This window comes from Prionailurus viverrinus, chromosome D1 (assembly GCF_022837055.1).
Source record: "Prionailurus viverrinus isolate Anna chromosome D1, UM_Priviv_1.0, whole genome shotgun sequence".
NCBI lineage: Eukaryota > Metazoa > Chordata > Mammalia > Carnivora > Felidae > Prionailurus > Prionailurus viverrinus.
The window spans coordinates 91,182,838-91,198,663 of NC_062570.1; the positions used below are offsets into that span (position 1 = coordinate 91,182,838).

The window sequence follows — 15,826 nt, forward strand, 5'->3', positions numbered from 1 at the left end:
TACTCAGCTGCCAAATATATTTATTGAAAAAATGGTATATACAGCAATCAGGTGAACACTTCTGATATTAACCCAATTTCTGATTATGCCAGTTCTGTTTGAGAAGGAAAACAACTGATGTCATTTTCCAAGATGGAGTGTGGGTAGATAAGTTGCCACATACATGTCCCCACAAAGAAATTTACCAGATAAAGACCATGAAAGGAAAGAGGAGACACAATGTTAATGGGTTCTTTAAAGTTAATGGGTAAGAGCTGGAATAAATTCTCCTTCAGAGTTCAAACTAAACCATTCCGAGAGAGTGAGGCAAGACCAACACTTTCTCAGAGCACTTAAAAATGTCAAAGCCAAGATGTGGAGATGGAGGTGGGAAAGGGTGTGAGGCAGTGTACTTGTGTTTGGGGACATTTACAAGAGCAGGGGACTTTTGAGTCATATCTAGGTTTAAATCCTAGATCCACCACTTTTCAATGATGTGAATATAATAGCAGGTCAGTGTTAAACCAAGACCAAATCATACCAAACATAAAATTCTGAAGTGATATGCCAGAGCAATGGGAAGTTTTCAAGGGAAATATTAAAAACAAGTTCAGAGTTCTAGAAAGTCACCAAGAACATAAATACATTGAGAGAGAGAGAGGATGGAGAGAGGATACCTGGGGGCTTTTTCTTTGGGGAGAGTTGTGTGTGTGCTGTGAGTCTCTGCCACTGCAAAGCAGAAGGTGCCTGTCCCCAACCTCAATTCTACTGAAAAGGGCTTCTATGGGACCCTTAGGAGGGCTTGATATACGTTTCTTATAATAGTAGGGGAGTAACGCAGTCAAGTCTTACTAAGGAATATAAAGGCAAGAGGTTGTAGCTGTCAGCTTGAGATGAGATGAGAGAGAGAGAGAGAGACAGAGAGAGAGAGACAGAGAGAGAGAGACAGATACTTAAAGTGATGAGTGGGGCCAGGGATAAGGAGTGGAAATGTTTCACCAGTACCAGATGTGTGTGACTTGGAGAAAGAGCCAACTGAAGTCATTTAAAATACTGACCAAGAGAACACATAGATGCATGATGGGACAGGAAGACAGAGATCCTGAGTGGATAAGCTGCTAAAGGTCAGGGTTTGCAGGAGTGGCAATCTAAGGAAAATCCTTGCTAGCATGCAGCACTGTATCATCAGCTGTATGGGGCAAGGTGGAGATGTGTTGATTCTGAGTAACATGGAAGGTAATCAGGAAGGAAAGCATTGAGCTCTGGAATGCCAGGGGAAGGTATTATCAAGCCTCCCATAAGCAATGCCTCGGGTTTTTTCTTTAATTTTTAAAGTTTATTTATTTATTTTGAGAGAGACAGCATGAGCAGGGAAGGAGCAGAGATGGAGAAAGAATCCCAAGCAGGTTCTGCACTGTCAGCACTGAGCCCAATGTGGGGCTCGAACTCATGAAATCATGAGATCATGACCTGAGCCTAAATTCAGAGTCAGATGCTTAACTGACTGAGCCACCCAGGCGCCCCGCAATGCCTTAACAAGAACTTGACTCCGCTTTTACCTGTCTCCCCCAACATACCCCATCCTGTGCACCACTCAGGAAACAAATGTCTGTTTCCTGAGATTTTTAAAGTCGTATGTGTATGTAACAGCAGGCTGCCCCCTACTCGTTACTGGCACCAGAAGAGAGCAGCCCAGCTCAGGCAGTAGCGGTACAGCAGCCCTTTGACTTAGAGGGCTGTGACCTGAATGGGTGTGTCTATACCAGCAGTGTGCGCCTACGTGCAGCTCCGCCCCCTGGAGGTCTGGGCCGCGCAGCCGCAGTCCTTCATGTTCCTTTGGCGCGCAGCAGTTTGGGGAGTGTCTCAGCTGTACCCGGTGAGTCACTGAGCCGCTCACCGCGGCCTCTCTATAGGTTCCAAAGAAAAACTCTCTGAATAATTTTGTGGCAGTAGTTGGGCCCCTCAGAGTCACGCACTTCCTAATCTTGAGTTAAACGGGGAGCAATATTTACTTTAAGCCCATGCAGCTTCCACAAAGCCTCACCTTGACTTTCCGAATCAACAAGTACGCGGTGGTTGGTGATGTCTCCTCGCCGCCGCAGTGGCGCCACATGCATGAGCAGCTGTTTGCCCGCCTGTCCCTCCTGGTGCTCAACAGTTTTGGCTTCCAGGGCATGCACCTGAAGCTCATGGCCACCATGTGCCAGAGTCTGTTCCCCTCCATGAGCGTGTACTAGGGGAACCACAACACCATGAAGCACCGCCTTCTCATCAGCTGCAACTCCACTCCCGGGAGCTGGATTTCCACCTTCATAGCATCAAAGTCCTTCCTGTGGGTACAAGTCGTGGGATGGTTATGAAGGGTCCCCAGCATGAGCCACCCACAGGACATGGGTGATCTGCTGGCCACAGGCGCGGGGATTCCAGAGAGTGAGGCAGAGCCCCAAGGTAAGCATATATCATGACTGAGCTGCCCCAAGCGGCCATGGTAGTGGCTGAGTGTGGCTCACCGAGGTCTGGTCTCCGATGGGGTTGCTGCTCATCAAGATCCAGAAGGGTGTCAGTTTCTTTCTTTCTGTTTTTGTTGTTGTTGTTTTGTTTTGTTTAAATTAACTTAATTCTTTTTATTTATTTTTTAAATTTACATCCAAGTTAGCATATAGTGCATAATGATTTCAGGAGTAGAATCCAGTGATTCATCCCCTACATTTAACACCCAGTGTCAGCTTCTGCACAAGAGGTTAGAGGAGCACCAGGTCACCCTCACAGCTGAGGAAGAGAAGCTGCTGCTCAAGGCCAGAGGCAGGCCCAGCAGGCCCAAAACATCCAGTACTAGCAGGAATGGGTGAGAGGCCTTCATGAGGAAGAGCCTGGTGGGCATGAAGAGGGCATGGGCAGAGGCCAGTGGGACAGTGATACCCAGGACCCTAGGGGCCTGCTCAGGAAGCAGAGGGGACTTGGCAGCAGCAGCAAGGGGAGGAAGAGGAGAAGGATTGGGGGTGTAGATGAATATTTCCACCAGGTGGTGGGCAAGGAGCATGATGAGGATATATTCTTAAAAGATGGCCAAGAGGACACAGCCTGCTGGGCCGCCCAGTCCAGATGCAGCTGGTAAAGAAGTAGAGGCCTTCAAAGATACTACTAAGAGCATTTTTATATTTTTGTGAGGGTTTTTTTTTGTTGTTTGTTTAGTTTTGTTTTTAATTGGTGTCTATCTCCATTTGGTGACAGTGCACTGGAGTGGGAGGTAAAATGACAGGTATGTAATTTATTTACATTCCACAAATTCTAATCCTACCTTGGAAAACATTTGTGAGACTAAAACAGATTTGAGCAAAAGCCTCTTTAATATAAATTAAGGTACAGTTTGGTGATTGTTTCTCATCCTCCTCCTTAACCAAGGTGTATAAATATTTGTGGAGGATAGTGGGATAAGAGGGGGAGAGGATGGCAAGTCCAGATGGAAACAAACACCAAAGTAACCCCACTTTGGTGAGCACAGAGGTTAGGTGTGGGTCCTAATGGCCCTCTGTTTGCCCAGTGAATTCTCCTGGGATGGAACCAACTAAAAAGATAATTTTCCAGGTGAGCCTGTTTAACCATGGGACCTAGAATTATCACTGTGGTTATATAAGTTATCAACTCTCACTTAATGGCTCCAAAAGTCAGCTGAATCTTAAGAGGATTTAAATCCTGTACCCCAGACTAGGATCTCTACCAACCAGGTGCTTCTTTTTTGCTCCCATAGAACTTTGTAGACTTGAGTTTTGAGGTCATACTTTGTGATTTATGGAAGGATTTTACTGTAGTTACAAAATAAATATGAAATAGAAAAGTCAGGTTTCAAACAGTTAAACTTTATAAGAAGGTAATTTACAAGGAAATAGATAAATAGCTGTAGGATGATTGGGTCTGTAAAGCATTTCCAGGAAGCTATGATTAATTGTGTGTAGGTATAAATTCCTGTTCTCTTAACAGAGTAGTAGTAGTATGTGTAGAGGTCTTAAAATATATACACACTCCCTAAGGGGGATAAATTATACTGTTCAATATTGAAACAGAAATAGAAAGTAGTAAGTCAATAATGAATTTATATAGATAATTATTTTGTTTCCCATTTAATTTTTATAGAAGTGTTTGTATGATCTGTGAACATGTTATCCAGTGAATGACAAGTTGTTTTTTTTTGCATGTGTGTGTTGTGTTGTTTTTATTTATTTTTTTAATGTTTATTTATTTTTCAAAGAAAGAGTGCGAGCAGGGGAGGGGCAGAGAGAGAGGGAGACAGAGGATCTGAAGTGGGCTCTGCACTGACAGCAAAAAGCCCAGTGTGAGGCTTGAACTCACGAATCATGAGGTCATGACCTGAGCCAAAGTTGGTCACTGACTGAGGCACCTGGTGCCCCTCTTTAATACAGTCACCTGAGTGTGATTGGGAAATTGATTGCAATGTTACGTGTAGTTGCTAATGTTGAGTCAAATCATCTAAGGTCTTTATTCAATTTTAGTGATATTTAATTATATTGAGGTATTGCCATCTATCATTCCTTCATTTATCAGACATTTATTGAGAGCCTGCTATGTACTTGGCACTGTTGTCGATCCTAAGAAAACAAGAGTAAAGATACAAAGGACCTTCCTTCATGTTACTTATATTCTAGAAGGGGCAAAAATTATAAGCTGACAGAAAAATTAATAGGTGTATTATTCAATAGTAAGAATAAAGTAAGTTTAAAGGTACATAGAGTGGTAGAGTTTGCTCTGTTAGAGGACTCAGGAAAAGTGTCCTTGAGAAGGTGTCTTCTGTCTTGAGTAAAGTGAAGGAATGAATTATTTGATTATCTGGGGGAAGAATATTTCAGGAAAGTAAACAGGAGGGGCAAATACTTCAAGGTACAATTTATTCTATAGTTTAGGGAGTTGTAAGGTCAGGTTATTCAGTGATCAAGGAGGATATTGGTAGGAATGAAGCCAGAGATGTAGGGGGAGCCAGATTATCTAGGGATTTATAGGAGACCACTGAAGGATTTTAGAGCAAGAGAGGAACATAATCTCATTTACATTTTAGAAACATCTGCCTTGTGAATAATAGTTCATAGGAGAAAAAAGACAGAAGCAGAGAGACCAATTCAACAGCTATTTTTATAGTTCTATAGGAGAGAATGATGCTATGAGAGCTAGGGGAATTATAGTGGAAGAGGTGAGAAGTGGTCCTTTTTCATATATATTTTGAAGCGTCAAAAACTATTCTAAGTTCTTTATATGTAACATCTCACTTAATCCTCAAAACAATTGAATAAGGAAGACATCCATTATTTTCATTTCTAGAGGCAGAATCTGTGGATGAAAGATGTCAAGTGATTTTCTCAATGTCGCTGCACTAGTAACTGGCAGAATTAAAAATGATTAAACTTGAACTTGGCTGTCTCTATAACTTGAGTTTTTGCCTATAACATTATGCTGCCTTTTATTTAACCTCATCTACAAAGTAGACCGTGACAGTAGGGCAACAATAGAAAAATAGACTCAAATGGCAGGCATCCTTGCAATGAAACAGAACTTTTCTGTTGATGTGGTTACTTTGTTGCTCACTGTCAAAGATGGATTTCCTGCATCATCTTTGAATAAAAGGTTTAGTCCCAAACTGGAGAAGAAAAGATTCTAGGAACTGCAGACAATAAGCCTATAGATAGAGAAAGAAAAAGATAATATTCTTCCGGCCCCCAACACTCCACCATGAGAACAAGGAGAAATTAGGTTTAATTAATTAATTAATTAATGATCAGTTTGTAAGTCTAAATGCACCAAACTTAACAGTAGATTCTGCCAACTAACTTTATTGATTATTTATTTATTTATTTATATTTGTTTGTTTGTTTGTTTGTTTATTTTTGAGACAGAGAATGCAAACAGGGAAGAGGCAGAGAGAGAGGGAGACACAGAATCTCAAGCGGGCTCCAGGCTCTGAATTGTCAGCACAGAGCCCGACGCAGGGCTTGAACTCACAAACTGTGAGATCATAACCTGAGCTGAAGTCAGATGCTTAACCAACTGAGCCACCCAGGAGCCCCCTCAACTAACTTTAAAAGTAATAAATTTACAATTTAAACAAATTTAGAGTTGTACAACCTTTGCCCTAATCCAGATTTAGAACATTCCATCATCCCCCAAAGTTAATCCCTGCTCCCACATCTAGCCTTAAGAAGCTATTGATTTTCTTTGATTTCTTATAAATCTGCCTTCTCTAGAAAATGCATAGAGATAATATCATACATTTTATTTTGTACATTTAGTTTGTGTCATTTATTCTCCTGGCTTTGAGGTCATCCAAGTGGTAGCATACATTGGTAGTTCATTACTTTTTATGGCTGAATACTATTATGTTGTATAGGTCTACCACATTTTATTTATTTTTGTAGGTTGGTACACATTTGGGTCATCTCCATTTTGGGGCTATTAGGAATAATGATGCTATGATCATTCACACACATGTGCATCTATCTTTTCATTTTTCTTGGATAGATTCCTAGAAGTGAAATTGCTGGGATGTATGGTAAATAAATGTTTATATATTTTAAGAAACATTTTCCAAACTGGCTGTATCATTTTAATCGTCCCATAAACAGTCCTGATGGTTTTCGCTTTTTCAGCATTCTAAGACATAATATCTGAATTTTTTATTATAGCCATTTTAATGGGTGTTTAGTTGTATCTCTTTTTGAGTTTGGCGTTTTTCTAATGATTAATAATGTAAGCATATTTTCAAGTGCTTATTATTCATATATCTTTTGTCAAATGTCTATTCAGATCTTCTGCTGATTTTTAAATTGGTTGTTTGTCTTCTTATCATTGAGTTGTTTTTTGTTTTCAAATGTTTTCTTCCAGTATGTGGCTTGACTTTATATTTTCATAATGATATTTTTTTAAGCACAAAAATTTTAATTTTGATGAAGTTCAGTTTATCAATTGATTATTTTATGAATTACGTTTGAAGTATAAGAATTTTTTTTGGCAAACTCAAGGTTACAGTGACTTTCTCTTCTTTCTAGAAGTTTTATAGTTTAATTATTAACATATAGACCTATGAGAATACTAGATCCATTAACATGGTTCCATTTAGATTTATTTAGATCTTCTTAAATTCCATTCCATAATGCTGTATATATATATTTTTTTAATTTATTTATTTTGAGAGAGAGAGAGAGAGAGAGAGAGAGAGAGAGAGAGAGAGAACAAGTAGGGGAGGGGCAGAGAGAGAGGGAGAGGGAAGATCCCAAGCAGGCTCCTTACTGTCAGTGCAGAGCCAGATATAGGGCTCAAACTCATGAACTGCGAGATCATGACCTGAAAAGAAATAAAGAGTTAAGCTTCTGCTTAACCAACTGAGCCACCCAGGCACCCCAGTAATGCTATATACTTTTAAGTGTAGAAGTTATGCTCTTCTTTGAATAGTAAATATATTCCTAGGTATTTTATTCTTTGATGCTATCATAAATGGAATTATTTTCTTAATTTCATTTTTGTAATGTTCACTGCTACACTTGGCTTTAATATATTTATCATCAGCAATAATAATGAGTCTTGCAATCTTGATGAGCTAATTAGTTTTAATAATATTAGTGGATTCCATAGTATTTTCTAGAAGAAGATCATGTCATCTGCAAATAAGATAATTTTACTTTTAATTTTTCTTGTCAACCATGGTGGGAACCACCAGTACAAGGTTAATAGATGTGGCAAGAATGCACATATTTGACTTGTTCCTTATTTCTGGAGGAAAGCTCATATTCACCACTAAGGGTTATGTTAGGTATGGGGAATGCATAGAGATTAAATCAGGTTCAAGATGTTGTTTCCTATTATAGTCAGTTGGTATTCTTCATCATGTTGTTTTTTTTTTTTTTTTTTTAACTCATGGGTCCTTGGGGCGTGGCGCCTTGGTGGCTCAGTTGGTTAAGTGTCTGACCTTGGCTCAGGTCATGATCTCACAGTTCATGAGTTCGAGCCCTGCATCGGGCTCTGTGCTAACAGCTCAGAGCCTGGAGTGTGCTTCAGATTCTGTGTCTTCCTTTCTGTCTGCCCCTACCCTGCTGATGCTTTGTCTCTCTCTCCTCTTTTTTTCTCTTTCTCTCTCAAAAATAAATAAATATTAAAAAAAAAATTGTTAAAAATCATGGATCCTTGCTTTGAATTTTTCCAGTGCTTTTTCTGTGTTTAATGAGATGGTCATCTGTTTTTATATTTCATTCTATTATTATGGTATATGACATTATTTCATTTTAATATGTTAAACCAATTTTACATTCCTAAGTAGCATCTGGTTAATTGTTATAGACTGCATGTTTGTGTCAACTCCAAATTCATATCTTGAAATCCTAACCCCTAACATGATGGTATTTAGAGATGGAGTCTTTGGAAGGTAAGTAGGTCATAAGATTGGAGCCCTCATGATAACATTAGTGTCCTTATAAGAAGAGACAGTAGAGTACATTTTTTCTTTCTCTGCTTTCTAGCATGTCAGGATATAAGGTGAAAAATGCCATCCGCAAACCAAATAAAAAGTGCTCTCATCAGGAACCAAATGGACTAACACCTTGATTTTGGACTTCCCAACCTCCAGAACTGTGAGTAATAAATTTCTGTTGTTTAAGCCACTTAGTCTGTGGTATCTTGTTATAACAACCTGAGCTAACTAAAACAATTCTAGTGCATAATATTTTATTTAGTTTACTAACACTTTATCAAGGATTTTGTATATATATTCAAGGTGGGTATTGTTTTGTACTATTTTTTTGAGTTATCCTTGTTTATATTGAGTAACAAAGTAATGCCAGTCTTAGAAAATGGGTTGGTAAGTGTTTCTTCTTCTTACGTTAGAAAAAAGTTTGTAAAAAAAAATTATAATTCCATCCTTTGATAGAATTCACCCAGACCGGAGCCCTTCTTTGTGGGAATGTTTCCAATTACCAATTTCTTTATATTTATTTATATTTTGTAAGTATATTAAGACTTGCTTTTTCTTCCTAAATCAGTTTTGGTCATTTCTTTCCGAATTTTCTGCTTCATCTCAGTTATATAGTTTGTTGGTACAAAGTTATTTATCATAATCCCTTACATGTTTTTATTTTGATAGGGTCATTAATGATGTCTTCTGTTTTCTTTCTGGATTTTGATAATTTGTGTTTTTTTTTTAACTCTTCAAAGAACAAACTTTAGGTTTCACTGACTTCTCAGTTATTTATCTGCTTTCTCTTTCACTCATACCTCCTCTAATAGATTTTAGTTCTTTGTGTCCAATTGTTTAGGGTTTAGTTTGCTCATGGGTATCTAGTTTCATAAGATGGAAGCTTAGGTCATTATTGAGACCTTTATTTTTTTCTGATATAGGCCATATGGCTATAAATTTCTATTTGAAGTTTTAGCTGCATCACATAAATTATGGTGTATTGTGTTTTCATTTTCATTCATTTCAGGGTGTTTTCTATTTTGCCTGTTATTTCTCTGTTGGTCAATGAGTTAGTGAGAATAGTGTTGTTTAAATTAATAATACTAAGAGATTACCCATATTTCTTCCTGTTGTTGGCTTCTAATGTATTATTGTGGTCAGATCCCCTGACAACTCTTTTTGGGGTCCCAGATCCAATTCCCATATGTGTATGATGGTTTCCACCCCTCTGACATAACACCAAAGCAATTCTTGGACAACAGCGAAGCATCTAAGAATTCAACTCAGTTGTGACCCTACCCTAAGATAGCATCAGATTCCACGGGTTCAGGGGTTAAGGGCTCGGTTTTACAAGACTTTTTCTATACCACCCTCCAATTCAGATGTCAGTTGCAAGCCCCAGCCTGTTCCATGTGCTGACAGACTGACTACAGATTGGAGGTTCCAATGACCTCCTCCTTAGGTTCTTTTAGTTTGCTAGAGTGGCTCACAGAACTCAGGGAAACACTTCAGTAGCCAAAAGAAGAGATATACATAGGGTGACATGTGGAGAAAGGGCACGGAATTTCTGTGCCCTCCCCAGGTATGTCACTGTCTCCTCAACTCCACATGTTCACCAACCCAGAAGCTCTCTTAACAAAGTCCCCTTGAGTTTTTAAGGGGGATTCATTGCATAGTCATGATTGACTAAGTCCTTGGCCATTGGCTGGTTCAACCTGTATCCTCTTAAGTGGGACTGAAGGTTTCAACCCTCTAATTACATGGTTGGTCCTTCTGGCAGCCAGCCCCTGCCCTTGGGTGGGGTCCAAAAGTAATATTCATTAATATAACAAAAGATACCTGTTTCACTCTCAACGCTTAGGAAATTCCAAGGGTTTTGGTAGCTGTAAGCCAGTAACAATGGATGCACACCAAATGCATATGAAAAGTATATTTTGGTCATCTGAATGACCAAATACATATTTCCTATAAATCACAGTATCACATCAGATAACATACTATATATGATTTCAGTACTTTTCTCTTTCTTTTTAAAAAAATATTTATCTTGCACGAGAGAGAGAGAGAGAGAGAGAGAGAGACAGAGAGAGAGACAGAGACAGAGGTGGGGGGAGGGAGAGAGAGAGAGGGAGGGAGAAAGGGAGGGGCAGAGAGAGCAGGAGAGAGAGAATCCTAAATAGGCTCCAAGCTGTTGATGCAGAGCCTGATGTGGGGCTCGATTTCATGCCCACAAAATCATGACCTGAGCTGAAATCAAGAGTTGGGTGCTTGGAGCGCTTGGGTGACTCAGTCGGTTGAGCGTCCGACTTCAGCTCAGGTCATGATCTCACAGTTCGTGAATTTGAGCCCCATGTTGGGCTCTGAGCTGACAGTTTGGGGCCTGGAGCCTGCTTCGGATTCTGTGTTTCCCTCTTTCTCTGCCCCTAACCCACTCACATTCTGTCTCTGTCTCTCTCAAAAATAAATAAACATTAAAAAAAAAAAAAAGAGTTGGGTGCTTAACCAACTGAGCCATACAAGTGCTCCTCAGTACTTTTAAATGTAGTATGACTTGTTTTATCCTGGAGAATGTGCATGAAAAGAATGCGGATTCTGCTGTTGGGTGGAATTAACTATAGATATTGGTTAGGTTGATAGTTTTGTTCAGGTCTTCTATATAGTTTTCTAATTTTTCTGAGCAGTTCTATCACTTACTGAGTAAAATATCAAACTTTCTCACAACTATCGTTGAATCACCTATTTCTCCCTTCAATTCTGTCCATTTTTTGTTTCATATGTTTTGGGCCAGTGTTGTTGGTGCTTATATAATTGTTGTATCTTCTTAATGTATTGACCCTTTTATCATTATGAAACTATATAATATTTCTGTCCTTAATGTCTGTTTTGTTTTTTATTAATATAACATTTTAGATCTCTTATGTTTATTGTTGTCATGATAAATCTTTTTGTATCATTTTATTTTAAATCTGTTCTTGTTTCCTCATCTAAGACAGATGTCCTGTAAACGGCTTACAGTTGGCCTTGCTTTTTTTTTTTTTTTTTTTTCCCATATACAGTCTAACAACCAGTGCCTGTTGATTGGGGTATTTAGACTATTTCTATTCAATGTAATTATTAATATGGCTGAATTGATCTTTGTCATTTGTAATTTACCTTCTAGTTTCTAATGTATCTTGTCATTTATTTTTTCTCTGTTACTCCAAGACTGCATTCTTTTGTACTAAATAAGTATTTTTTAATGTAGAATTTCCACTTTTCAGTACGTTCATTTGGTTATTTTATGATGGTTGTTTTAAGGATTATAATATGCATATTAACTTAATCATAAGCCACTGTAGATTAATACTAACCCAATTTTGGTTAAATTCTCTAACCTTATTCCAAAATATGTTCATTCCCTCTCCCTTCCTTTTTGCTATTACTGTAAAATATATTTTTATGTATTATGAGCCCAAGCAATACAGTGTTATTCTTAACACTTTATATAATCTTTGTTTTTCTATAAAAGTTAAGAAAGGAGAGAAAAACATATTTATAAATTTATATAAACCTATAGAAAACAAATTCAACTTTGTATTGTTTATGTTAACTCATGTTTTTGCCACTTCCTGTAATCTTAATTTGTTCCTGTGGCTTTTGTTTGCAATCTGGTGTCATTTTTTGTCAGCCTGAAAAAACTCCTTTAATATTTTTTGTAAGGCAAATCTGCCAGCAGAAAATTTTCTTTTTTAATTTTACCTTTATTTTTGTAGAATTGTTTTGCAATGTATGGGAGTCTTTGTTGGTCAATCACATTTTTTTCTACCACATTGAATGTGCCATCCCACTACCTCAATTGTTCCTGATGAGAAACAGTAATATCGATGCTCCTTTGTATATGATGAATTGTTTTTTCTTGCGATTTCAAGATTTTGACCTTGTTTTTCAATAGTTTGAATATGATGTCTTTAAATATGGATCTTTTTGTATTTTTCCTGCTTAGATTTGTTGAGTTTCTTGGTTGTGTAAATTTTATTTTCATCAAATTTGGAAGTTTTTTGTTCTATATTATGAAATACTTTGCTGCTTCTTTCCTGTTGCTGTGATCAGTCTTAGTACACAATATGAAGCTTGTAGACGTGATATGTTGACCACCCACCCCCACTCTCCTACCGCTGAGAAGTCATATCCACTGATACTGTTGCTGGGCACGGGTGTTAACTCTCAAGCCAAATAAAGTGAGCCCCTTCTTCTTGCCGCAAAGACTCTGATAATCCTTGTGTCGTGACCATCCTAGTAGAACCACTGTGCAGAGTTGGGAGTGGGGGAGATGGGAGCTTGCCCAGGCCAGAATGCCATAGACCTCCACTATTCTTATTTCATGTCCAACCGTTTTTAAACCATAAATACTTCTAAGATTATGTTTTGCTTTTGGTTGATTTTTGGAGCACTGAATTTTTTTTCCTCATTTTTGTTTTGTTATGTTTTTGGTATGTTGTTCAGCTTTATAATAGCTTTTGGGGAGAGGATTTGCCAGTCGCTTCAATCAGTCATAGCCATAATTCCCGCTGCTCTTTAAAACAAGAGAAAAAAAAATAAAACAAGAGAAAAAACCAAAACAACCCCCCGCCACTTTATTTGGACCAGTTAATTAACTGGGTTACAGTGGGTCTGTTTATCAAAAAAATTTTCCTTCATACTGCATGACACACTGCTTTGTGAAGTGAAAGGGTTATCATGTAGGACATTTTGAGATGAAAAGTTGTATCTTCCCTCAATTTTTTTTTTTTTGCTCAAGTACAATGCAAAACGTGTTTAATATATCATAAACTCAAAGCTGGCACCATATACTATGACAGCATAAATTCTAAGAAACTTTACCATTAAGGAGATCTTTAAATTTATCTTTAATACATATCAGTTCAAGAAGCGATTTGTTTTTGTTTTGTTTTGTTTCCCCTTCCATCTCTTACAAGAAAGGAGTGTTCACGCCAGGCCAAATTGCACCTTCAGCTGCGCAGAACTTTGCTCTGCTTTCCTGCCTGCCCATCAGGGGATATCATTAGCTAAAGCAATTCAATTATGATACTTTTTACTCAAACCCTTCGAGAACTCAGAAGTGGGTTAAATTGGGAAATTTGATGAAAGAACAATATCTTAGAGATAATCACCTTGCTTCAACAAAATGCCTCTTTATTGAATGGGGCAGGATAAAAACTAACATGCATTTTAAATGCCTTCACCTGTGTCACTAATGGCATCGTAAGTTGCTTAAATGGAACTATTCTACAGTTCTGGTTGACTCAAGTATGTCACTAAACTTGGCTTGGCAGAGCTTCCTCCTTAAACTAGGGTATTAAGATTGTGAAGCAGTAACAAAACAACCAAACACACGATAAAACCAAAAAAAAAAACAAAACAAGCTATCGCTTCCTGCCTGAAAATTTAAAAGAGATAAAAAAAAATAGTGTTTACCAAAAAGGCATTGTACCTTTAAAGTATTTTTTTATTTGTAGGCTTTGTTTTTATTTAAATATTTTTGTGACAGACACTTCTACTTATATCTCGGTATGAATTTTTACCCTCCTTTTAGCAATAGTACCACTTCAGTTTTACCTGGGTTTATACCCGCTGAAGCTATCAACTACTGTTCCTATCTACTCTGCATACAGGAGTGGCCATGTAAAACTCAGCCTCAGAGAGGTTAACTGACATTCCAAATCTTAACACACTAATTTCTTGTGGAACTGGGGCATGAAACCATATCTTTAGCATCTAATAAAATCTTTTGGCGCTAAAATAACGCCCTAAGCCATCCTTTAGGGATAGTTTACACTACAGATTAGCCAGTTTCCTCTTTTTTTTTTTTTTTAAGTTTATGTATTTATTTTGAGAGAGAGTGAGTGAGAGTGTGGAGGGGAAGAGAGAGAGAGAGAGAGAGAGAGAGAGAGAGAGAGAGAATCCCAAACAGGTTCTGCACTGTCAGTGCAGAGCCTGGTGCCTGGGCTTGAACTCGATCATGACCTGACCTGAGCTGAGATCAAGAGTCAGCCTTTTAACGAGCTGAGACACCAAGATGCCCCTAGCCAGTTTCCTCTTAATGTGAATTTCATTCTTCATAGCCCCTGATCCTATTATTCATGTTAAGAATTTTTTTTTCTTTTAGGTGTTTATGAACAAAATAAAATGATTCTCAATAAAGAGAGTTCGTTCCTATATACTTTATTATTATTTTTTACTTTTAATGTTTATTTACTTTTGAGAGAAAGAGAGAGAGACAGAGGTGTGAGCAGGGGAAGGACAGAGAGAGGGAGACACAGAATCTGAAGCAGGGTCCAGGCTCTGAACTGTCAGCACAGAGCCCGACATGGGGCTTGAACCCACAGACCATGAGATCATGACATGAGCTGAAGTCGGACGCTTAACTGACTGAACCACCCAGGCACCCTATATTCCTATATAGTTTAAACCTGACATTCAGATGATGTTATTATGATGATCTACAAATGGCCAAAGAGGACTCACTATTCACAAGGTCATATTAATTCCATCAATCTTAAGATTGAATAACAGAAAATGAAGGTGCAACCCCAGTGTAATGGGTCATTCCAAATGCTGGGTATGCAGTAGACTCAATAGACCATTAGTTCGGTTTTACCAACAAATGAAAGGAAGAAAATTATGGGTTGTTTACAATGATCCAATATCAGGGGCGCCTGGGTGTCTCAATTGGCTAAGTGACTGACTCTTGATTTCAGCTCAGGTCAGTTAGTGGGATGGTGCCCTGTGTTGGGATTTTCTGTCTCCCTCCCTTTCTGCACCTCCTCCACTTACACACACTTGCAAGTGTTCTCTCTCTCTCTCTCTCTCTCTCTCTCAAAATAAATAAATAAACTTTAAGATGATCCAATATCTGGAGTGCCTAGGTGACTCAGTCAGTTAAGTGTCTGACTTTGGCCCAGGTCATGCTCATGGTTTGTGAGTTCTAGCTCCATGTTGGGCTCTCTGCTGTCAGCACAAAGCCGGCTTCCAATCTTCTGTCTCCCTCTCTCTCTGCCCCTTTCCTGCTTGCTCTCTCTTTCCCTCTCTCTCTCTCTCTCAAAAATAAACATTAAAAAAATTAAAATGCCCCATATTAGGAATCATGAAAGCAGACATTTTTATTTGAAAGTAATTTGGTTTTGTTGTTGTTGTTGTTATTGTGAGCTTAGGTTTCTAGCTCTGCCCTCTACCTTCACATACTTTAGGATGGAGGAAGGTATTTTGGTGGATGAAAAATGAGGATGGGCATTAAAGGACATGGGAGTGGAGACTTCTGGATGGACCTGTGACTAGGTCAGTCACTGCAGTGCAGTAAAGTGTTTTTACTGAACCTGGTTGGATTTTTTTTTTTACTGGAAAAATGAGAAAAGTTTCATATTT

General features: G+C 38.3%; 1 pseudogene; it reads left to right on the plus strand.

The window, feature by feature from the left end:
- The first annotated feature begins 1,726 nt into the window (after positions 1 to 1,726).
- Positions 1,727 to 2,444, plus strand: LOC125146532 (suppressor of SWI4 1 homolog; annotated as a pseudogene).
- The last annotated feature ends 13,382 nt before the right edge of the window (positions 2,445 to 15,826 follow it).